Source organism: Papio anubis, chromosome 15 (genome assembly GCF_008728515.1).
Source record: "Papio anubis isolate 15944 chromosome 15, Panubis1.0, whole genome shotgun sequence".
NCBI classification, from domain to species: domain Eukaryota; kingdom Metazoa; phylum Chordata; class Mammalia; order Primates; family Cercopithecidae; genus Papio; species Papio anubis.
The window spans coordinates 52,510,783-52,537,553 of NC_044990.1; the positions used below are offsets into that span (position 1 = coordinate 52,510,783).

General features: G+C 36.8%; 1 protein-coding gene across 9 annotated transcripts in view; it reads right to left on the minus strand.

Annotated features, from left to right (window-relative positions):
• The window catches only part of KLF12 (Kruppel like factor 12), a 453,886-nt gene that overhangs the window by 400,263 nt on the left and 26,852 nt on the right, over nucleotides 1–26,771 (minus strand). The gene's annotated exons all lie outside the window — the stretch shown is intronic.

The following is a 26,771-nucleotide window of genomic DNA, read 5'->3' on the forward strand; positions in this document are numbered from 1 at the left end:
GGCAAGAGTTAGGTTAGTAAAAAGTTTTGAGGTAGGAAAAGAAGAAAATACAAGAATTACTGTTTTTACATTAAGCAAAGCAAAACAAGTACAGGCAAAATAAAGAAAAACGTTTCAACAAAGGTGACAACATAAAATTTAAAAACAAGGAAGAGTGACTTGACAGAAAGTTTATCTTGGGTTATCTGACAACACTGAAATGGGTTGGACAAAGTACACTAAAGTATACAGTGAACTCAAACAACCCGGCTTTAAAAGCGTGGGGCCTACAATCAGGCATCATCTCTAGATCATCCATTATTATCTGTCTTATAAGGAGTAATGGTTATTTAGACAAATCCAATCCAATTTATTTCATCAAACATGTATTGAGGCCGGGCACAGTGGTTCATGCCTGCAATCCCAACACTTTAGGAGGCCAAGGCAGATAGATCACTTGAGCCCAGAGACCAGACTGGGTAACACATGGCAAAGCACTGTCTCTAAAAAACACAGAAAAATGAGCCCAGCTATGATGGTACGTTCCTGTAGTCCCCACTACTCAAGAGGCTGAGGTGGGAGGATCACCTGAGCCCAGGAAGTCAAGGCTGCACTGAACTGTGATTGTGCCATTGCACTCCAGCCTGGGCGACAGGAGCAAGACACACACATAAAAAAACAAACTTTAATACATTCTCATGTACAAAAACTCTAAGTACTCTAGGAGAGATACATAAATCCAAGTCTAAGATGTGTTTAAGTAACTCATACCACAGCTAATTTTCAAGTTTGTCCAGTTAATGCTGAATTGAGAATTTGGCTCAACTATATGAACTTGACATGTTTTATAGCTCAAACATAATTGAATAATGGCAATTTCATAGGTTTGACGGTTTGCATACTACTGACATTAAAAGGTAATGAAGTAACTGTGAAATAGAAGTCTAGGCAAAAAGTGTCTTAGGATACAGAAATTAAAATGCAAATAAAGTAATTCATTTTGTCTTTGGAAAGCAGGATGGCTTCCTGGAGCAGGAGGCATATGAACTAGGCAGAAGTTTTTGAGATTTGGAATTGTTAGAAGAGAGAATACGGTGAGATAGGGAATGGCAGATGGGGATTTTAGACTGGAAAAGTAAGATTTCTTATAGCATAGAATCATAAAGTGTAACAGAATAATTTAAATAATAAAATCATCTATTTTAATGTTACAGAACAAGTATGGGAGGTTCACTATAAAAATAATTTAGACTCAATTCACTTGGGGACTTTGATATTACATGTCTCATAACCAAATAAACAGGGTGATATAACAAATAGAAAGGTTTTCTGATCAATGATAAAAGAAAAATTAAATAAGAGCATCGAATCAACCATTCCCTATTAAAGGGCTACCAACCTTCTCCACTTCAGAGAAGTGTCAAGTCAAAACACTAAAAGCTCCTTACTCTATTACAAGTGCAGTGGAATCCCACAGATCATCCTATTCTGTCCTGTGATGGGCAACAGAACTCCCCTTGACCATTGTCTTCATGGCTGTCTTTGCCCCAAACACCAGGGTTTTATAAAGGCCCCATTAGATTTTAAAGGTCAAGTTCTTCCTACCACTCCACTTAAAGATGACTAGAAGTCACCACGAAACATTTACCATGATAGTGGCAAATTTTAATAATCACTAGAATGTATTGAGTACTTTGTGGGAACACTGGCTTCTGCATGATTTTGAAGATGGTAATGAAGTCTAATCTACTGCTCCATTACACATATTATTCTTAGCCACAATAACAGGGTTCCGTTTGAGCTTTAGGGCTGTATTTAAATAGATGGTTTAGGAAACAATAAAGCCTAAAAGAATACTGTAGGTGTATTCCAAATTTAGTGTTAGTAGGAAACATTAGGGGAATTTTATCTATTCCATCAAACAATAAAACATTCTGAGCCAGCAACACAAGCGAGCCAAAAAAAAAAGGGATAGGAACATTTTTTTCGCTTATTTGAAAGCCAGTGTGCTAATAAAAATATTCATTAGAGAGCATATCAAGTCTTTTCATCACAGTTTGCAGGAGGTTCTGCTGTTGTTGTTGTTGTTGTTGTTGTTGTTTTAAAGAGAAATGCTATATATTATGCTGGTTATATTACGTAAACATTAGAGCTAATTAATGCCCTACAGTTCTATATCATGATCCATTAAACAAGCAGGCCAAGGGAAAGAATGGAGTTAGATGACCAAGTGAAAGAAGAATGAGACAGTCCTGCAGAGAAAGACACAAGCATCCAAGGAGGAAATACACATGAAAAGTACCTGCAAACAAACCCACATGACCAAAAAAAAAAAAAAAGCATTCTAATTGCTCGATCTTTCAAAACATTTTTACTTGTGTAGACATTGGCTTGTGTAGATACTGGCTGTGTTTTCATGAACATATGCAAAAATAGGGATACCTCATCACCTGCCCTAAGGGTCATATAAAATAATGTTAACAGCTGAATATAAAATCCACAGTCCGGAGGTTCTTTCCCAGCTAAAGCCCATGACAATGTCAAAGCCTAACACAAGAAAGACGTAGCTAGTATTACAACAAGCACCACCATAAATGCCCTGCTACCAATCATATGCCTTGAGCACTTGTTACATATGAGACACTACACTAATGAGCTTACACATAATTCACTGAATTCTCACACTTCCTTGAGGTAGCTGCTGTTATTGTCCCCATTTCCAGATACAAATGTCAAAGTTGAGAGAGACCTAAAAATTTTTCCAAAGTTTAGCAGCCTTAAATAATGGAGCAGGGACTCAACCAGACATTTGTAATACTGGTCCTGAACTGTGATCTATAGCCAGGGGATTACTAACTTTAAAGCTCGCCACAATCAATGGACAACTTGATTGTGCACCAATTCCTGGGCACCACCTTCAAACAATCTGATTTAGCCATCTGGGGTTAAGCCCAGGACTCTGCATTTCAACACACACTTCTGGTAATTCTGGTACAAACTGTGAAGTAAATACCAACTTCTGAGCAGAAAGGCAATTATCTGCATTGGAATAGAGATTGCTGGTACCTGCTAAAACGCTAATTAAAGCAAATGATCACCTGCAATGATGAAAAACCGCAGTAAATTTTAAAGTAAATTTTACTTTTAACCTGCTTTATATTTTTGAAATATATTATATGTAAAATTATGAAAGATATGCTGAGTTTTTAATATTTCATATAAATATTTTTAAAGTGGTTTAAACTTTAAAAATCAATTTTTGTTTTAACAATTAACTAAAGGAATCATTAATATTTTAAGCATGGGTAGCAGCTAATGATCACTTGCTAGCATTTTTGTTTTAATGGCTTAAAACTATTATATTGTTCTTTGTATATTCCAAAATACATACTGTTGACCCTTGAACATTATGGAGGTTAGGGGTACTGACCCCTACCCCGGGAATAGTGAAAAATCTTTGTATAATGTTTGACTCCCCAAAACCTTAACTACAAGGCCTTACAGATAACATAAACAGTAGATTAAAACATATTTTGTATATGTATTATGTCTTCTGTTCTTACAATAAAGTAAGCTAGAGAAAAGAAAATGTTACTAAGAAAATCATAAGGAAAAGAAAATATATGTACTCTTCTTTAAGTGGAAGCACATCATCATAAAGACCTCCACCCTTGTCGTCTTCAAGCTGAGTAGGGTGAGGAAGAGGAGGAGTTGGTCTTGCTGTCTTGGGGTGGCAGAGGTGGAAGAAAATCTACGTTTAAGTAGACGTCTACCGTGCAGTTCACACCTGTGTTATTCAAGGGTCAACTGTGCTGTCTCGAACATTTTGTTTATGTGCCCCTGAAGACGACAACGAACTGTGACATTATTTAGCAGTAACTTGATTTGGGGTTAATTCTGACAATAACATGAAACAGGAAGTAGGAAGCATGGCCCAAGAAGTGAGTCTCAGATAGAAAGCAGCAGCTACATGAATTCTGCCAGCAGAAGCACAAGGGACAAGAAGCTCAGGCACCAGCAAAAGCATGTGACCGAATGTTGACACAGGTCCTCTGTCAGAAGTTATGTAGGTCAGAGACAAGACAGGAGAATGGTTTAACAAAAAAAATTTCTTTTTGAGAGAATTTTCTCACCCATTAAAGTAGCTGATACCCCTGTGCTCTAAGAGGAGAGGCTCAGTTTCACTGCAAGAGTCCAGAATCTTCTGCCAAAGCAATCTCACAAGCTCAGAGTCAGGGGCAGCTGCACAATATGGAGGAGGAGGGGCTCAATGTCTGTTCAATACCTATTGGGGCTTCAACTAGGTGCCAAGATGTGTGTCAGTCAACTGCTTGGCTAAATCAGTGATGAAGATGCACTCCCTGCTCTCAAAAAGTTAATAATCTGATTGAGGTCAGGTTTCTAGCCCCAGTTTGTGCCAGCTTCTAGCCATATCATTCCAAGCATGTCACTTAAAAGTTCCTGAGCTCTTGGCTGGGCGCGGTGGCTCAAGCCTGTAATCCCAGCACTTTGGGAGGCCGAGACGGGCGGATCACGAGGTCAGGAGATCGAGACCATCCTGGCTAACACGGTGAAACCCCGTCTCTACTAAAAAAAATACAAAAAACTAGCCGGGCGAGGTGGCGGGCACCTGTTGTCCCAGCTACTCGGGAGGCTGAGGCAGGAGAATGGCGTAAACCCAGGAGGCGGAGCTTGCAGTGAGCTGAGATCCGGCCACTGCACTCCAGCCTGGGCCACAGAGCGAGACTCCATCTCAAAAAAAAAAAAAAAAAGTTCCTGAGCTCCAAGTTTTGTTATTTGGAAACTAGAGATAACATTTCTTCAATGTGTTGGCACCAAATGAGAATATCTGTAAAGTATAATATACTATTAATTGGTGTTTCTCGGTGTATTGTGTAAAGGAAGCCAGAACTGGGCTATCAAAGAAGTCCAACTGATGTACACACAGTTAATAAGCAAAAAGGAAGAAACTGCCAATTATTGCACTCCAGTGCATTCTTAACAAAGAGAACACTGATGAGGGGCATGACCCAGGTTAGTTCTACCAATATACTCTTATTCCTATCACAGGGATGAGTGACTGGAGGAGGGAGTGGTATCCTACAGACTGGAAAACAAAAGCATGGTCTTGCTGTCTTTCAGCATCATGGGGCACAAAGAGATACAAACTCCACAAACCATGGTGAGCTCGGCCCAAAGACAAAGCAATTCTTACTATTTAGCAAACTTGCTCAGAAATTCCATTAAGAATAAATACTTTTTTTTAGAGGAATTTTACCCACCACAGAAACTATTACACTGATAAAAATGTGGCTATAGCTTTTTTTTTTTTTGAGACAGTCTTGCTCTGTTGCCCAGGCTGGAATCTCCTGGCAATTCTCCTGCCACAGCCTCCCAAGTCTCTGAGATTACAGACATGTGCCACCATGCCTGGCTAGTTTTTGTATTTTTAGTAAAGACAGCATTTCACCATGTTGGCCAGGCTGGTCTCAAACTACTGATCTTAAGCAATCCACTCGCCACAGCTTCCCAAAGAGCTGAGATTTCAGGCATAAGCCACTGCGCCCAGCCCTAGATCTTTCAACTCTAGCATAACGAACGACAAAAAGAGAAAGATGAGGGCTATTCAGAAATCAAAATATGGTCATCAGATGGTACTCTGATGTGCATAATCTGATTTACAAGAAAGAGCACAGTGCTGGATTCTGAACATCTGGGTTACTATCTGTCCTCTGCCATTATACACATCTGCGGCCTTAAGGTCCTTCAACGCCTAAACTTGTATTTCTGAAAAATGAGAATGGTCATATTAACTCTACACCTTTTTTACAGGGCTTTCATCATGACCAGATAAGGTCATGAATGTGAAAGCACTTTGAACTCTTAAAAATCACTCACAAAGCATCATGATTACAGATATAAACTTCACTTGTATGCATAACGGGATGTTTCAAGACAACAGGATTTTGTTCTGGATTGTACTGTAAACCACTTTATATTCAAGCTCTTAAAAAATAAAATGCCTGTGTAGTAAATTAGTACCTCTAGACAATTCTACTACCTCTGTGACAATTATTTCTAGAATTCTGATAAAGTAATTATCAAAAAAGTAGTAAAACTCTAAATACAAATTCAGGCTTAACCGCCATAAAGTTTATTGTACTTTATTCACACTATAAGATATTCATTGCTTTTCAAGTAAATGATGGGGTAAATGAGTCGTATAAACACATACACAAAGAGTCAAGGAAAACTTCCACCCACCCGCCACAAAAAAAGGCAGAGAATCAAAGACACATAGGCTCAGGTTCATGAATATAGTAGACTCACCCCATTTTTAAAACAGGTATTACTGTGTTCTCTTTCTAACCCTAAAAGGACCAAGTATCTTCAAAATAATGATGGTGGTGACTGTTCATTCCTAGGCCATTTTATCAAATGTAAATGTATATTTAGATAGGTCCACGAAAAAAATAACAAGTTGAAAATTCCACAGATAACCTAATTAGGTATTTAAAAATTATTTGTGACAGAGATATCACTATAAAACTACAAACAGGTATTTCTTATGACGTGGATGCAAAAATCCTCAAAATATCAGCAAACCAAACCTAGCAACATGAGAAAATAATTATATGCCATGATCAACTGAGATTCGTCCAAGGTATACAAGGTTGGTTTAACATCTGAAAATCAATTAATGTAATGCACCACAGCAAAACCACAGGATCATATGAAAAGATGCAATAAAAGCAAGTGCCTAAACGCCCTTCATTGAAAAAAAAAAAAAAACCACACACACAAATCAAACTAGGAATAGAAAGGAATTTCCTTGACACGACAAAACATGTATGGAAAAAAAAAAAACACCATGGCTAATATCATACTTAAAGGTGAAAGAGTAGATGCTTTCCCCCTAAAATCAGGAAGAAAATACTCATGTCTGCTCCCACCACTCCAATTTAACATTGTCCTAGAAGTTCTAGCCTGGGTAGAAAGGCAAGAAAAATAATAAAAGGCATCCAGATTGGAAAGGAAGAATAAAGCTCTATTTGTAGATGTCTTGATCTTGTATATAGAAAATTCTAAAGAATACACTGAAAATAAATTACAACTAATAAATGAGTTCAGCAAAGTTTCAGAATACTAAGTCAATATACAAAAATCAAAACACCTTTATATACTTGCATTGAACAATCCAAACACAAAATTAAAATAATTCTATTTATAATAGTATAAAAAATAATGAGATACTTAACAATAAATTTAACAAAAGAAGAATAAAACCTATACTCTGGAAACTACAAAAAATTATTCAAAGAAATTAAAGATCTGAATGCATGAAAAAACATCCTGTATTCCTAGATTGGAAGACTCAAGATTGTTAAAATGGTACTATGTCCCAAATTAAAATACAGATTCAATGTAATCCCTATCAGAATCATAACTGACTTCTCTATAAAAATTGACAAGTTGATTCTAAAATGCATGTAGATTCTAATAAATGTATAGTGGCAGGTCACTGTGGTTTTAATTTGCATTTCCCTGACGGCTAATGATTATGAACAACTTTCCACATGCTTAGTTGCCATCCATATATCCTCTTTCATAACGTGTCTCTTGGGGTCTGTTGCCTGTTTTTTGATTGGTTTTTTTTTTTTTTTTTGCTATTGTTGAGTGTTGAGAGTTCTTTGTATATTCTGGATAGAGCCCTTTGTTAGATAAATCATTTACATATTCTTCTCATTCTGTAGATTCTCTTTTATTATCTTAACAGTGTCATTCACAGAACAAAACTTTTAATTCTGATACAGTCCAATTCACTAAAAAACATAAAAATAAAAATAAAATTCATATAGAAATTGCAAGAGATCCAGAATAGCCAAAACTACCTTGGAAAAAAAAAAAGAAGAAGAAGAAAGTAAGAAAGCTCATACTCTTCCATTTTGAAACTTACTACAAAGCATCAAGAAACAAGACCAGTGTGGTTTTAGCATAAGGATGTAGGTCAATGGAACAGAATTCAGAGTTCAAAAAGGAGCTCATGTGTCTATGGCCAACAGATTTTTGACGGGAGTACCAAGATCACTGTATGAAAAATCAAGAGTCTTTTTAACAAATGGAGCTCAGATAACTGGATATCCATGTGCAAAAGAATGACTTTGGACCTTTGCCTCATACCATAATCAAAAATTAACTAAAAATGGATCCAATAACTAAAACAATAAATTTCTTAGAAGAAAATACAAGGGTAAATTTTAAAGACCAATGACTTGGCAATGATTTTTAGAGATGACACCAAAACCAAAAGTAAAAAAAAACTAAACTGAACTTTTTATAATGTCGCCATAGTTTCGCCTTTCCCAGAATGTCATACAGTTGGAATCATAGAGTATGAAGCCATTTCAGATGGGCTTCTTTCACTCAGTGTTACGCGTGTAAGTTTCCTCTATGTCTTGTCATGGCTTGATATTTCATTTCGTTTTAGTGGTAATAACATTCCATTGTCTAAACGCACCACAGTTTATTCATCCATTCACCTACTGAAGAACATCTTGGTTGCTTCCAAACTTTTAGCAATTACGACTACAAATGTAAAAGGAGTAGTGTTTGCCAGGGTTAGGGAGAGGGAGAGATGAACAGGAAGAGCAGAGGGGATTTTAAGGCAGTAAAAAAAAAAAAAAACCTCTGTATGATAGTATATTAGTGGCTATGTATCATTGTGAATTTGTCAAAAAGCTATGAAAAGCCAACACCAAGAGTGAATCCTAATGTACACTATTTATTTTGGGTGATAATACGTCAATGTAGATTCATCAATTGTAACAATGTACCACACTCTGATAGGAGATGTTGATAATGAAAGAGGTTATGCATGTGTGGAGGCAGAGGGTATGTGGGACACTTTTTTGCCTTTCTCTCAATTTTGCTGTGGGCATAAAACTGCTCTAAAACAAAGTAATCTTTTTGTTGTTTTTTTTTTAAAAAAAAAAAAAAAAGAAGTCGGACGCAGTGGCTCACACCTGTAATCCCAGCACTTTGGAAGGCTGAGACAGGCGGATTACGAGGTCAGGAGATGGAGATCATCCTGGCTAACACGGCGAAACCCCATCTCTACTAAAAATACAAAAAAAAAAAAAAAAAAATTAGCTGGGTGTGGTGGTGGGTACCTGTAGTCCCAGCTACTCGGGAGGCTGAGGCAGGAGAATTGCTTGAACCCGGGAGGCGGAGCCTACAGTGAGCTGAGATCGCGCCACTGCACACTCCAGCCTGGGCTACAGAGCAAGACTCTGTCTCCAAAAAAAAAGAGATTTGAACTTCATCAAAATCTAAAACTTCTGTGCAAAGGAAACTATCAAGAAAATGAAAGACACATTTTCAGAGGCTGAAGTGGGCAGATTACCTGGGGTCAGGAGTTCATAGCCAGCCTGGTCAACATGGGGAAAGCCAGGTGTTGTGGCACCTGCCTGCAATTCCAGCTACTTGGGAGGCTGAGGCAGGAGAATTGCTTGAACCCTGGAGGCAGAGGTTGCAGTGAGATGAGACTGCGTCACTGCACTCCAGCCTCGGCAACAGAGACTCCAACTCAAAAAACAAAAAACAAAAAACAAAAAGAAAAAGAAAAAGACGACCTATAAAATGGGAAAGAATATTTGCAAATTATATAAGATCCTAGTATTCAGAATATGAAAAGAACTAAAACTCACCAAGAAGACAAACCCAGTGAAAAAAATGGGCAAATAACTTAGACATTTTTCCTAAGGAGACATGAAACAGCCAACAAGGACATAAAAGATGCTCAACATCGTTAATTATCAGGGAAATGCAAATTGTCAAAAGTGACACCTGAGAAAGAAGCTTCCTCACCATCACTCTTCTGACAGAGCTTCCAGAAGCCCACTTCCTTTTCACTGTACAAACAAAAAATCCAGACAACTTCCTTCTCACAACTACATACTTGAGGTGGAATTTAAAGTGGATCAGAGACAGAAAGAAACTGGATCCATCTTTGATGGCACTGTTGAGAAGTTAAACCAAACTAATCCTGGAGACCTACCTACATCTGAACTTTCTATTATTAGACAACCAAAGTCCCTTTTATTACTTAAGCCTGCTTGAGTTCATTTTCTTTACTCAAAATCAAAAATCTTAACTGACTAAATCACACAGTTAAGAAATGCGACAGCGGGCGGATAACTGGAGCAGAAATATAATCTTGGAGGCAACAGTGTTGAAATGGCTATTTTTGAAGAAAGGCAAATTATGTTTTCCTCTACTGTACTGAATCATGTTTCAAAGCTTCACCCAGAACTTTATGTTAGAGATAGATCTTTTTCCAGCTCAAATGTCTTACCTGATCTCCGTTCCATATTTCCAATACTGTGAGCACATCCACTCAAAATAATATAGCATAAAGAATAAGGAAATTAAAATACAGAGCTCATAGAATTGGGCAAAGCTGGAATTCCTTTTAATGAAAAAGAAAGTTGTAAACTATAAATAACCAAAGATGGTCATTACCATTTGCCTGCGAATAACTTGAAGGAATCAGACTCAAATAATTTTTAAGGAACATTCTAGCTCTGTCTAATTCTAGAGTTTTCCAAAATATATAATCACATTTAAAAAGAAAATAGTTAAGAATTGACTCCAAAAATATATATATAGTGAGAGAGTCTATATTCAACATATTAAACCTCAGATCATTTCTCCAGGTAAGTAAAATAAACAAAAATATAAACTAATGTAAATGAGCATTACTTTGGTTTAAATAGCAATCGACCACTCTGAGTTCAACATGTTACTCACCACAAACATTTGAAATTCATTCCTTCTTAGGAAAGGACTATTTTTCCCAACTATTTCAGAGTTCACTAGGAGTATTAGTAAAATTAAAAAAAAAAAAATACAATAGCTGTAAGTTCATATTTACATGACACAAACACATATTCAACACTTTAGTATATTTGATACATGCTGAGTATATCATTTCAAAGCCGTTTCAGATGGGCACAAGTAGCTAGGACTACAGGTGCCCATCTCTACCTTATATATAGACTAAGCTCATAAATATCTGTCATATACATGCAAAAATACATACAGACACAGTAGAAAAGGTTTAAAATCTCATTTATCTATTTAAATTAGCTATATTTTCATCCCTTGATAGCTGAGAAAGCAAAGAATGATGGTTTTTATTAATAATAACTATAAAATTTACATTCTGCAGGAATTTAGAAAATAGTTATTGGCTTTAAAAAGTATATGAATATGCATTTGTGGAGGGGAAGAAATGATTCATGGTACAATGGACTTCCATAGCATTGTGCATTTTCCTTTACATATCATGATTTTCTTTACATGCCATGGATTACTTCTTGGCTTATCAACTCTCACTAGATCGTGGGTTTTAAAGGCAAAAGGACTGGGCCAGGAATCTCTAGGATCAATTACAATGCCTGGCACATAGGAGGTAGTAAATTCCTTTCCACCCCACAACCAGAAAAGCTTTTATATCTTTTTTTTTTTTTTTTTTTTTTGAGATGAAATATCACTCTGTCGCCCACACTGGAGTGCAGTGCGCCATCTCGGCTCACTGCAACCTCCGCCTTCCAGGTCCAAGTGATTCTCCTGCCTCAACCTCCCAAGTAGCTAGGACCACAGGTGTCCACCACCACACCGGGCTAATTTTTGTATTTTTGGTAGAGACAGGGTTTCACCATGTTGGCCAGGCTGGTTATGAACTCCTGACCTTAAGTGATCTACCCACCCTGGCCTCCCAAAATGCTGAGATTACAGGTGTAAGCCACCATGCCTGGCCTCCTTCATATCTATCTTTCATTTTTAAAGCATTTTTGAAACTACGTATTTCCAGTATAAAATGCCTCATGTAAGTAATATATTTTACAGTTACCCTACACATTGCATGTAGTATTATTTCCTTTCATTTGTTTTATAGTTAATGTATTTCAATTTTCATGGGAAAACTCAGTTCTAATAAAGATTTCTGAGTTTTGATATAATAAAGTCTGCATTTTATGGACTCTGATCATATATACTCCAGACTGAGGAGTTCACGTTTTTCAAGTCTCCAGACAAAACAAAGATCAGTCATCTTTTTTTCAGATCATGTCTTTTTCAAGATATGATTAAAACCCCCACATGGGATTTCAGATATAAAATTTTTAAAGTTTATAGCAATATAATTATATTCAGTGAAACCTCACTTTTTTTTTAGAATCCTCGAGGAATAAAATCTCTGAGACAGTAGAGTTTTTGTTACAGTGAATACTTGTAGTGCCTTTTTATTGTAATTTTTTTTTTTTTTTTTTTTTTTTTTTGAGACAGGATCTCACTGTGTCACCCAGACTGGAGTATAGTGGTGTGATAATAGCTCACTGCAGCCTCAAACTCCTGGGCTCATGCGACCCTCTCACCTCAGCCTCCCGAGTAACTGGGACTACAGGCACGCACCACCATGCCCAGCTTATTTTGTGTCTGTATGTAGAGATGAGGTCTTGCTGCATAGCCGAGGCTGGTCTCAAACTCCTGGACTCAAATGATCCTCCCGCATCAGCCTCCCAAAGTGTTGGAATTATGGGCAAGAGCTACTGTGCTCCACCTTTCATTATAACTTTTAAGAGAAATGTTTATGTGTGGCATTACATATTTCAATTCCTTACAAAGAATGTACTGAATTAAAACAATTTAAACTCTTCTTAGTGATTTGGGTTACCATTTTGAACACTGAGGAGCTACCTCTCCCTGGCCCCACATCTGAACTCAGAATTGGTGGGGTGTGTTGGGTTGTCTGTTCAGGGAGGTATTTCAATAACATCAAGGACCCAACAGTTCCATATAGAAACACACATCCTGTATCTCTCACCCCTTTGCAGAATTGTCTGACAGAAGTAGTGGTCTCTCCACCTAGATGCCCACCATTTTCCATCATTTCATAAGCTAGCTGGTTTGGTCTGAAAAGCCTCAACTTAAGTACACCTAGAACAGTTGTTCTCCATCATATTATTTGCTGGTGAGTGCACACAGGTCCTTTCTGTAGGTTCTCCTCTTTCCCTCTTAGTTAGAAAGCTCAAAAAACTTCCATTTGTATTGCCAATACTGAAAAGTACCAAGTTCAAGCAATTCCAAAAGCTTTCCACAAAATGGACTACAAGAGTTCATCATTCTAACTAAACTCTAAGCTTCATCGTAAATTATCTTTACCTTCCTTTGTACCCACTGCCCCTTTCACTGATATTCAGCATGGTGCCCAGAAAATCTAAAAGTGAACAACTAGATCACATATAACTACAGGAAAAAGAAATCCTATCTCTCTCCAGCACAGAAAACAAAGACAGGGACCAAAGATTACAATCACGATGAACTTCAATTCAAACTTCACAGTATCATCTACCACACAAGACGCATGCTAAATAAAATGTGGTCACTCGAGATTCAATTATGTAAGTTGATCTCTTCAGAGAAACTATTTTAATGGCAGAAACAACAACCCAGGGTTTCTTTTAAGCTTTTGAAAATCAATATTCATAAATCATGTTTCTGTTTCCTAGGAAACCAGGTAATACCTATGACAAGAAAACTCTACCAGTGTCATTTTCCTTTTATCCTTGGCTCACAAAGTGGTTACTGCTTACTAGAAGAAAAAAATTACTTTCTAGTATCATTGAATATCCCAATAAAATGAGACGGTAGATACATCGAATGCTAATTTCTCAGACCACATCTCCTTCTCAGGTGTGACGGAGAATTAACAGAATAAATGTCTGCACAGAGAGCTCCAAAAAACTGGAAAACAGTTTATCATCTAGTTTATTACATGCTCAACACAGAGCATGACATTTTGAAACAAAGGAGTTAAAAGCCTGGATTCATTAGAAACATCACGTCAGACATTTCCAAGTTCAAATTCCAGATTTTTTTCCCTTGGGCAAATTAAAATTACTTCACCTCTCTGAACTACAGTTTCCAAGTCTTAATAAAGAGAAAAGACCTAGCTCATGTTGCAGTATATGAATACAATTTTTAAAAAAAACATGAAATACCAAGTTCAGGATTAATTTTGTCTCTAAAGAATTTCCAAGAACTATGTTTAAAGATAACAAAACAGGTAGTTTCTCAAGGACTTTATGACCAGTGTATAAGGTTTCTTTTTTGAGTTCTCATCTTAGAGGGGTTACAAAGGGACATGACATCTTTAGAAAATTTAATGAATGTCACTTCTACAAACATCTGTGCATGACCTTTCAACTGTGAAAATGTGATCATTTTATACTGTACATCTGTGCTGGGACATTACCTAAGCTTGCTCTGACTTTCATATCAACAATCAAATACAGAAAGAAAACTGAGGCACAAATCACAACATGGTTCAATTACACATTTGACTACAGAGTTCATTAAAACAGTCTTGAATTTCTAAAATCCATTATTAAATCACAGTAAGTTGTAGGGTATAGAACCCTGGTCCAAAGATCCAAAGACTTCATATGCTGCTGAGATTCACTGTTTTACCAAACTCAGACACTGGAGACCATCATCTCAACATTTTAAACACACGTTTAAGAATCTTTCCAAACATTTAACTGCACAGAATACTTAAAAATACAATTTTATACACACACACATATATGTGTATACACACACATATATACACACACACGTATATATGTGTGTATATGTGTGTGTATATATGTATTTGTGTGTGTGTACATATATATATATATATATATGTTCATGTGCTTTTATTAGTTAAATGTCTGCAATGGCAAAGCAACTTTTTCCTAAAGCAGCAACACATAATTTTCCTATACTTCAGACCCCAACTCCACAAACTGCTCCTCCAAAAATATATATATATATATATTTTTTTTTTTTAATATTCCTTTTGACTTACAGGTACATCTGCTGACCCACCATGCAGATATTCAGAATTCAATTTTCTACTCTGTGAAACAATATTTACGTATCAAACAAAGAGACTAAGAAATGGTACCAACCAACTAGCTAATCTTATTTTTACACGCTACTACTAGCCTCAACTATCAAATAGATATTTAGACACTGCAGCTTTAATTTCCATACGCTGACCCCTCTGTATCATTAGCCTCCTCACCAAATCCCAGAAATCCTGATCCCAGGAATGTAACCATTTCGGCCATAATACTAAAGGCAATTCTGATTTTCTATTTATCATACACAGCTGATGCTGAACTCACTGCTTAGAATCTTGAGTTATACACTGAGGAGAAAACATTGCATGCACTAAGTGCTAAAAATGGTCCAGGTAATTATTAACTACCAATACTGCTTACCTCCTGACAAAAGCCTGGTACTGCAAAATGTTAGGCTAGGCTAATCAAATACAATAATGAAGATAATTATAACCACACCACCAAATCTAGAAGCACTAAGACCTTTGGTATAGATTTTGACTTAGAGCGTTGTGGAGAGCTAAATTCTCATTCAGGTTCCTAGCTCTACAGAATTCAAGCTCTGTGATCTAATGAAGGTCACTTTACCTTTATCTGCAGAAGAAAGATGATTTATAAAGTTCTTTCACGTCTCTATGATTCTTTAGGCCTAATGCCCTAGAGCCCTAGACATATGTATATTGAATATTGAATGGCTGTATCAAACCTCATAGATGGGTTTTGCTACACAGCAGGAATGCATACTTCCCAAATACTTAGCCAATACGACAAGAAAGAACCATTATATAAATCAGACTTTGGTAAGCTTTGTTTTCAAATTTTTGTACAGAGTCTTCATAATAGGCTTAACATTTTTAAAAAAATATTTTGCTAACTAGTTTATGTAGCATTTAACCATTATTAAGCAATTACCTTCAAAATATAAACAGGTTTATATTTTTGCAAACAAATTCACATGGAACACAATATTTTCAAACGCTTCCCACGCTAGTATGTTACATGTCATGGGTCTTGTTTTATAACACAAACTCTGTTTATTTTTGTAAGGTTAGAAGGAGCTATTTTATGACTCATTTTTGCTACTGGACATCATTATCAGTGTATAATGGTGTTAGAAAAATATCTCTGGACCAGATGTGGTGGCTCACATCTGTAACTTCAGCACGTTGGGAGGTCAAGGCAGGAGGATCACTTGAGGCCAGTAGTTCAAGACCAGTACGGGCAACATAGTGAGACATCAAAGAATAAAAAATTTTAAAATTAGCTGAGCATGGTAGTGCACTCCTGTGATCCCATCTACTAGGGAGGCTGAGATGGGAAGATCACCTGACCCCAGGAATTGAGGCTGCAGTAAGCTATGATCAAGGTCACTGCACTCTAGCCTGGGCAACAGAGTGAGACCCTGTCTCTAAAAAAGAAGAAAAGTAAAATCACTTTGCACTTTGCCCTACACGAACCCTCACAAGCATATGAACCCTTTACAATATAAATCTCATCTTGCTCAGAAACATGAGCTATCACCCTCCAACCATGAGAAGAACACTATGTAAAATCATCAAATCAAAGTGCTTCTCTTAGATTCTGCAACTCTCAGGGCCATTCCTTTAGCTAGGCTTGTCCCTAGACACATACATATAATCAAACTGAAATACCAATTAATTCATGCAGTAAATCCTAAGAGCAAAGATGCTCAAAGGCATGCAAAGAAAACCTACATGCAGGGTACCAAGGAAGCACTTCCATAGCACCCTGATCTTTCCATTTTGTAAAATTTATCAAACATAATTTAGCTATTTCACCCACTAGTCATGGCTCTGTAGAGGTGAAGACTATGTCTATCTTCGCTTCTGTAGTATACCTAGCATGATGCTTCAACACAGGTAAACATTCTTTTTATTTTTTTTTTAAAAAAAGTGCTGATTTAAACTGAAAATAGAAATACATACTAAACAGTACTGAAGTATAAAATGGTGTAAGTTTTTCAAGTTGAACCTTAAAACATTCCTGTATTTTGTGCCCAGCAGCACCTAGAGCTAAGGAGTCCTGATGGGGAAGAACGGCATACACACAGGGAAGCATGTCCACTGGAACCAAGTACACAGAGTGTGGAGGGGAGAGAGAACAGGCAGCATGGAGGCACACTGGCAGTTGTCGGCTGGAGACCATGGACAGAGGGGTTGGGGGGGTGAAGGAGGAGGAGATGATAACAGGCAGATGAGACACAGTGGATAGGGAAAATAAGTAAAATGATTAAGCTAATAAATATCCTGAGGATAATGAGAGCCAAACTTCTTACTACAGTAGCAGGTATTTACAAACAGAATAGGTGGAGGCTACGGAGAACCCTGAAGTGCTACACTGGAATTGGAAATGTAAGTATGAACTTGTAGTTTTTAAAAATATAATCATAGAAGCTGGATGTGGTGTTTCATGCTGTAATCCCAGCACATTGGGAGCCTAGTCAACATGGCAAAACCCCATTTCCACTAAAAATACAACAATTAGCCAGGTGTGGTGGTAGGCACCTGTAATCCCAGCTACTGGGGAGGCTGAGACAGGAGAATCACTTGAACCCAAGAGGCGGAGTTGCAGTGAGCCGAGATCATACCACTGCACTCCAGCCTGGGTGACGGGAGCAAGAGTCCATCTCAAATATATATATAAACATAGATATAAACATTGCTATAAGTGTATGTATTTATGGAGTGTGTGCCTAAAAATGTATGTGCACATGCCGTTGGATCATTAAATGATACTCCAAAGTATAGCACTTGCACATGCCAAGCACTCTGAATTAAGGGAAATTGGGAGACCTTAGAAACTGCCTCAAAATCAAGGTCTGACCTTCCCTTGTTTTTCAACCTAACCCATGGAGGGGTTAAGAAAAGTTCTTTCAAAAGAAAAAAATTGCCTTCAGTCCCGTCAGAAATCTCATCAACCAAAGAAAATTAATCACCAAAGAAGAATCTGAAGGCCATCACCAGGCCCACTAAGGATTTTCATCTATTCCAAGTGCTGTTACTGAGAGCCTTCATCTGCATATAAGACAGCCTTTGTTCCCAGAACAGTTCTTCCCCTCACCTTCCTATAGTCTGTTGCCACCTCCCTGCAAGCCACGAGGAACTCTGTACCAGACTACTGTCCATTTTTTGGACCTCTTCACCTCCCCTAAAGATGATTTACTCTTTCTCCAAAATTGCCTACATCCCTCACTTTCTCCTCTCCCCTGTGAAGAGGGTATTCAAGCCCTTCTTTGAGTTTCCTACTTTGTGTAATTCCCATGCGCTTGCACATGAACAACTTGTATGCCTTTTCTCCTGTTAATCTGTCTTTTGTCAGCTTATTCCAGCAGACTCAATGATCAAATCTTCAGAGGGAAAGTTTAAACTTCCCCACATAGATATACACATATTTCCCAGCTGTCCACCAAGAGGACCCAGGATCAATGAGCACTCAGAAAGCTAAATTTATAGTTTCTAAATACCACTCTCCACTAAAGGAACCAGGGTTAACTGGAGAAATGGCTTATCATGAGGACGGGGCAGGGAAAATACAAGATGAGCCTGGAACTGCCTATTGTGTCATAAAATAAGGAAGTGCTGAGAGATTAATCAGGATGTGTCTAAGAGACACAAGAGCCACCGTGGCTTGCATTCACCAAATATAGGACAATATGAGCATCAAAACAGAGACAGTAATGGGTTATATAACCCACCAAGTAAACTGGGAATCTGTGACATAATATACGAAAAACACCAATAAATGGGGAAAAAGGGAGAATTATTCCATAAAGTAGATTACCAGTAGAAAGAATGGCAGAAAATGAAAATCATCATTTGGCAACGATCACTGTGGTGGCTGGTTTAGGCAGGGTAACTCAATAAAGAATATGCCTGATGGAGGCCAGGCACAGTGGCTCACACCTGTAATCCTAGCACTTTGGGAGGCTGAGGTAGGTGGATCATAAGGTCAGGAGTTTGGGACCAGCCTGGCCAAGATGGTGAAACCCTGTCTCTACTAAAAATACAAAAATTAGCCAGGCATGGTGGCGGGTGGCTGTAATTCCAGCTACTCAGGAGGCTGAGGCAAGAAAATAGCTGGAACTCGGGAGGCAGAGGTTGCAGTGAGCCAATATTGTGGCACTGTACTCTAACCTGGGCAACAAAGCAAGACTCCATCTCAAATATGCCTGATAGATGGAGCTTTGATGAGGGAAAGATGGATATTGGTGTAATCTTAACACTAAATGCTTAACTCCCGATAGCACCAAACAACTACAAAGGGGAAAAATGGTACCTTTATGGAAGGGAAACCTATCAAACACTAACAGAAACAGATGATCAAAAATTAACATCATCGGCCAGGCGCGGTGGCTCACACTTGTAATCCCAGCACTTTGGGATTATAGGCTGAGGCAAGCGGACCACCTGAAGGTAGGTGTTTGTGACCAGCCTGGCCTACATGGAGAAACCCTGTCTCTACTAAAAATACAAAATTAGCCAGGCATGGTGGCAGGTGCCTGTAATCCCAGCTACTCGGGAGGCTGAGGCAGGAGAATCGCTTGAACCTGGAGGGTGGAGGGTGCAGTGAGCTGAGATCGCATCATTGCACTCCAGCCTGGGAAACATAGTGAAACTCTGTCTCAAAAAAAAAAAACAAAACAAAACAAATAACATCATCACTGACTGAGGGTCATCCTACAGGATCTCAGACCTGTACGCTTTAAAATTGTGGAGGACATGACAGGGAATGACTGAGGAAATGTTCCAGATTGATGAGTATGAAAAGACGTCACCACTGACTGCAATATAATTCCTGCATGAGTTCACGACCATAAGGGCAAAGAGACAGCTTTAAGACAGTTGTTGAAACCTAAGTGCATTTTGTGGATTGGATGGTTGTGTCATATTGACACGAACTTCCTCCCTTGGAATTCTATTCACCTGTTTTTTGAGGGAACAGTAACACACACTAAAGTATTTAGGGATGACAGGCATCATGGCTAAAGCCTGTCCTCAAATGTTTCATTAAAAGACCAAAGACAATGGGGGAGAGGGGTGTGTGATGGAGCAAACATAATGAAATGCGAAACTTGTGCTGCTCACACAACTTGCTATACATTTAAAATTATTTCTAAGTAATTTTAATTATTATTTCTAAAATTTGTATCCCAAAACTAACTGTAGGACACTTTACAATTTCATCGCAGCTATTGAAAAATTTCCATAATTAAAAAATTTCTTAAAATAGGAGTATCCTTGTAGCTGATCATTTGAAGCTTTCTCATGGTGGTAAATTAAAACCATTATTTGATCTTTAAAAACGTATGTGTTCAAAGATGTTAGTTCAGGTGCTAAGAAATATCAGCAGCACGCAGCACAGAAAACGCCCTCAAAGGTACTCCAGATCTAACACAGCAGAGCGGGTCACAGGAGCAGGGATACATTGCCCACTGGCAGTCACTAATATTCTCCTAGAAGTAGCCTAAGCACACCCCCCAGGGAATTCTGAAGAGCAAACTCCACATCTTCAGTTGCAGCTGTTTGGTTATACAACAATATGCTATTCATATTTAACTATATTGATCTTTTTGAGGGAAAAACAGAAACAACCAAAATTAAGGAAATGTTTCATTTTTTTTGAGATGATCCCAAACTAAAAAGACAACTTCCAGGTCACTATGAATATGTACTGATGAGACGTAATTCAATTATGACTAATTTCAAATGGCTTGATCTATTACAATACTATCAAGTGAAGTACAAAGATTATATATAAAAACTTGTCATGACAACATGGGACCTACTTTATCATAGCATCAGTTTACAAAGTAATTGAGAAACAAATGATAGTTTTGTTAGAAGTATATGGGGTAAAGAAAAGCCTCATATTGTAATAGATCATGAAAAGCAAATGTAATACTAGAAAAGTGAGAATAATTTTTCCCATGGAAATAATTACCCTTAATTTTTCCACTGGGGATAATGGGTTATAAAATTATATCCTGTATTAAAATACACACACAAACACATACCCCATGCAACAATAGAGAAGCATGTACAGATTAGGAAATATCCCAGATAAGGTGTTTTGGGGACTTGTGAGTCATCACATTTAACATATTTTTAGTACATTATTTCAATGCTTTGCATATTTTCTTTCTGGACAGTTTTGAGTAGCGCACCATTACTCCTCTGCGGAAACACAGAGATATTTAGTGAGTGATTAAACCCATGCACTGTGTTATCTGACATTTACCCAACCGTAACGGTACAGCTCGACATTTCTGCACATTCACATCAACTGAGATTCATAAAGATGCATAAGGCACCAAAACTTCTTAACTTGCATGTTCTATGAATCATTAAAGATTGTTCTTCAAAACACAAGAGTTTCAGTCAAAAACCAAAGTTTTGAATAACCTGGACCCACTTTATCGATCAATTCAGATGTGCCTGTTCACTGTATTTTTCTCCTGCTCCCTCACATTTCTCTCTGCTTTCTTATTTTCTGTTAATGGTACCCCTATTTGCCCAATGTAACAGGCTGAAAATATAATATCTCTTGAGATAGTATACAATTTCCTGAGTCAATAATGTTCTATCAAGAAAACTTTTTCCTAGTATATGACTTCATAAATATGTCTAGTGCTCCAAATTAAATCTTACAACTTCTACATTCATTAGATTTATTTTAAGAAGCAATAGAACAGCAGGGGAAAAGAGAATCACAAGAGCAAACCAAAAAGAGTGGTGACCAGGAGATAAAATATGGAGGGCACAGTCTCTCATACTTGAAACTTACACTAGTAAGCATTACCAAAATTGGGTTAGGTTCCCCCCCCTTTTATAAGTGCACCTGTACACTTTTCCTCTACAGCTTTTTACCCACCTATATTAACTTCAAAAATTATTTGTTGGCATCTCTTTTTTAAGATCATAAGCCGCAGAGTCCACAGGGAGTTGGGTCACCATTACATTCAGTACATCCCCAGGGCCAAGTACAGCAGAAGTCAATGACTGTTTCACAGCTGGTAAGAAAGATCTGTTCCTTTACTAAATAAAACAAGGGTTATTGGATGACTATTTATAAACCTCTTAAGTTGGAAACAATTATACAGATATGGTCTATAAGAAAGATTTGGAGACACACTGTCAAAGGAAATACTGACTTAGCAATTTCAGAATTCTTAAAATAGCAATATTTTCTAGCAACACAAATATATGAGTCTTATATCTTCAAAACAGACTGAGTTTTGTCTCTAAATATCCCTAACTTGATTGTAGACTATCTCTTTAAATACATTTTTAAAAAATATTAATCTGTATAATGAAGGAAAATGGAAATCAAAGAAAAATAACTATTGTATTTTAAAACAGTATAATTAAAAGCATCATACACAGAATAATTTGACATTACCGTAGGTTTTTCCAAAAAGCAAACAACAATAATAGTAATAATCCTGAAAAGGTAAGCAGGGGATAGACGGGTAGAGAAGAGGGGAAAAGATCTTCATTAAAAGTGTAAATTCATAGGTAATGGAATGCATAGGCTGAATTCTTGGATTCACTGAACAAGTGGGAGAAATAGCACTACTTGGCTTCCAACCTGGATGAGTTAACCTAAGCAGAACATCTGATGGAGGACCTTTCCCATGAAAGGATAAAGTGCTTGTTCAAATAATTGAACACTCAAGCACTAAAAATAAAAGGAAAAAAATAATATGTACTATGCCTAATTGTCTCCAAAGGAGAAGAAGAAAACGGCTTTTGTAAAGTGAGTGGAAAAAGATGTCTTTCACACCGTGAGAGTATCGGGGGAGAGACTTCAGCACGGCCACTGATATTCCTAGTGTCACCTCTCGTTGTAATGAAATTAAGGTAGCAGTGAGATGGCAATTTCTTGTCAGCTTTAAAAAGAAATGGTGTAATTGAATTTCACCAACTTAATTGAGCCCTTCTCCTATATAGCTTATACCACAGTAAGTGGAAATTCAAGCCTATTTATAAAGCACTGTCACTGTCCTCAAGACACTCACAGTCAATTATATTTCATAATCATATTTGATGGCTACTACCTATTAAAGGTTCCATGTATATTTTACCTATAGATAGGAAATGCCTGGAAAGCCTTAAACAGGTACCCATCCAAATTGGTATTTGAGATCATTTTGATAACACAGGTAATTCAGCAGCTGTCTGTACCAATTTTTTAACTGGATATCTTAGACACTAAAAGTAGTGTCAAATATTTAATTAAAATATCATTTAATTATCTAAAAAACATCACTTATTACTTTAAATATTGGTGAAATTGTGATTAATATACTTCACTACAAGAAGAAATTAATAGTTTCTACCATAATAAAACTCAGACCAATTTGGGGCACTTTATAACTGAATTCCCACTTCTTTTACTCAACACTATACTTCAAGGTATATATTTTCTTAAAAAGTTTTCAAAATATTCATCGCATTGCTAAGCAATAATGCTATTTTTCTGGAGATAAAAATCAGGGCATACTTAAAACAACTGTATTCACAGGAATTCTGCATTTTCACTGAGTTACCAAGACCATGAATAAATAATATTCAACAAAATGTAACTGCCTAGAAAACACATGACTGCACTGCGCTAAACAGATGATCATTAGACACCTGCTCCAACACAACTATTGTTAGGTATTTTACTCTATATGCCAAGACAGTAAGGTGTGTAGTAACTCAAATCTATCTTCCCACAGCCAAGCCAAACAATTCATGAAAGACTTTCTGATGCTTCCTCTATATTATGATCGTAAAATCTTGGCAAGAAAGTCAGGTCCAATGCAAAAGAGCTCAAAGGAAAAAAAAACTAAAGATGCTGTCTTATATTATAGATGCTGCTATGACAAAACACCTCAGACTGGGTAATTTATAAACAATAGAAATTTATTTATCATAGTTCTGGAAGCTCAGAAGTCCAAGATCAAGGCACCAGCAGATCTGGTGTCTGAGGAAGGCCCATTCCTCACAGATGGCACTTGCCTTCACATGGTGGAAGGGATGTGTGGGGCTAGGGTACTCCCTTGAACTCTTTTATAAGGGCACTAATCCCATTCATAAGGGTAGAGCGCCCATAACCTAATAAGCTCCCAAAGGCCCCACTTCTTAATACTACTGCATTGGAGATTAAGTTTCAAAATACATTTTGGTGGGACATCAACAGACCATAGCAGATGCCTTTAGGAGATACACATGTATTCCTAGTTTGGTTTCTAACTATTCTAGGGGAGGGTCCCTATGCAATCAATTCTTCTCCAAACTCTCCAACCAAAATTTGAAACAGCAATGTCACTAAGTTAAAATAAATAGGTTGAATTTCAAGGTAATAATATCTCTAGAGAAATAAAAATAAAAAGGAAAGTTAACTCTTCACTTTCTTAGATCATTGTATGTTGGACTTACTTAAATCTGAGGTCTCTCTCACTGTGTATGTATTTGTGCGCACGCGCATGTATGTGAACCAATATAAAGAATAAAAGGCAGAGAAATAAACTACATATCAGAAACTAAAAATCAGGGAAAGCCAAGACATACCATTAAGGGTGGCTCTATCCTTGAAATAAAAGGCAGAGAAATAAACCACATATCAGAAAGCAGAAATCAGGGAAAGCCAAGACAAACCATTAAGGGTTGCCCTATCCTGGAAAAGAACGTGTACCTCAACTGGGTCAGAGCAGGAATCGATGAAGAGCAAAGATAAGAAATACAAAGTGGAACATGACCTTTAGATTCTGGTGCCAACAAGTGGTCAAGACAATTGATGTTTACAAAGTTTTAAGCAACTGTGAAAGCAAAAATATTTAGTCATGAGGTACGACATCAGACAATTTGTCTTATTAACAAAGATTAGTCTTATATACTATACATATGGTCCTTTAATTTCCATTCCATGAAAATACTGGCTAAGTTTTCAATGTGCTATTAAGTCACATTATTTTTACTACTTTACTTCTTCACTGTGGCATTATTCATCTTCCACACAAGGAAGTGAATGTATTATAAATGCTTAACTCACAATAGAAATCATTAAAAGGCTCTTTCAAATTTCTTTTAACACATGTCCCTTACCTCTTTGAGTATATGAATATGTTATCTGCAATAGCAATAATAATAATAATGGTAATTTGTCTAAATAAACCATATATCATTCTGGTTTACGTAGAGTCTCTTTGGATAAACTTTTTCTTTTTTTTTTTTTTTTAAATTATTATTATACTTTAAGTTCTAGGGTACATGTGCATAACATGCAGGTTTGTTACATATGTATACTTGTGCCATGTTGGTGTGCTGCACCCATCAACTCGTCAGCACCCATCAACTCGTCATTTACTCGGGAAAGGGAACATCACACACTGGGGCCTATCACGGGGAGGGGGGAGGGGGGGAGGGATTGCATTGGGAGTTATACCTGATGGATAAACTTTTTCAATACTATTAGCAATTCAGATGACCACTTCATTCTCACTCCAATTTCTGTACAACTCTTTCAAAAACTCTAAATATATTCATTGACATATTATTTTTCTTCAAGAATCTAAGTGGAACTCTTTAAGAGCAAGAGACAGAAGTTAACACATTTATATCAAATTTTATATGAAGAGTAAATACCCTATATTTTCAAACATACAGTTGACCTTTGAATGTGGGAGGTGAGGGTCATGGGAGTTGGGGCACTAACCTACCGTGCAGTCACAAACCTATGCATAACTTTTGACTCACCAAAACCTTAAATACTAGTAGCCGGCTATTGACCTAAGCCTTATTGATAACATAAACACTTGATTAACACCACTGCTATACATATGTTATGTGTATTATACACTATATTCTTATAATAAACTAGAGAAAAGAAAATGTTATTCAAAAAAATCATAAGAAAAAAACATATTTACTATTGATTAAGTGGAAGTGAATCATCATAAAGATCTTCATCTTCATTGCCTTAAAACTGAGTAGCCTAAGGAGGAGGGGGAGGAGGAAGAAGAGGAAAAGGAAGAATTTGTCTTGTCTCAAGGGTAGCATAGGTAGAAGACAATTCACGTATAAGTGGACCTCTACAGTTCAAATCCATATTGTTCAAGGGTCAAGGATATGTGGAAATTTATCTAAATTAATCATTTTATGACAAAGAGTTTTCAATAAAATCCAAAACACAGAAATGGCATGTTAGATTTTCTAACTAGAAATTAACAACTAAGTATAAAATCCAAACACTTCAAAAAAAGAAACAGAAAATGCAATCAAAAAACAAAAAATGTAATAAACATGAATATTTGAAAAAAATAATTGATAAAACAGACAAATCATAAACTAGTTTATTTTTGAAGATATAAAAATATAAATATGAAATTAAGAATCACTTTTAACTACCACATGGAAATTTTTTAACATATATTATCTTTAAATTTCTGCTACTAAATTTAAAAGTAGCTAGAAAATTATTGAACGTAAATGTTAATGTCAATCTTTTTTTCCCCCTAAATAAGAGACCTGACTGGATCAATCACTGCAAAACAGCTTTGCTGGAGTGCAGGGAGCACTGGGGGGAGTAAGTAATTGATTATTTTTAAAAGTTAACAGATACATAAAGTTTTCCAACACTGAAGAATAGATAATATATTTTGTAATAATTTTTAAAAGAACAGATCATTTCAATGATGTAAGAGGTACTCCAAAACACTTTTAATTTATTAGTTAAAAGCAACATACCACGATGTCAAAGCATCAATATTTCAAAGAAGAAAATCGTAAGATGTTCAAAAGCATTTGATAAAATTGTAAAACTATTCTTGACTGT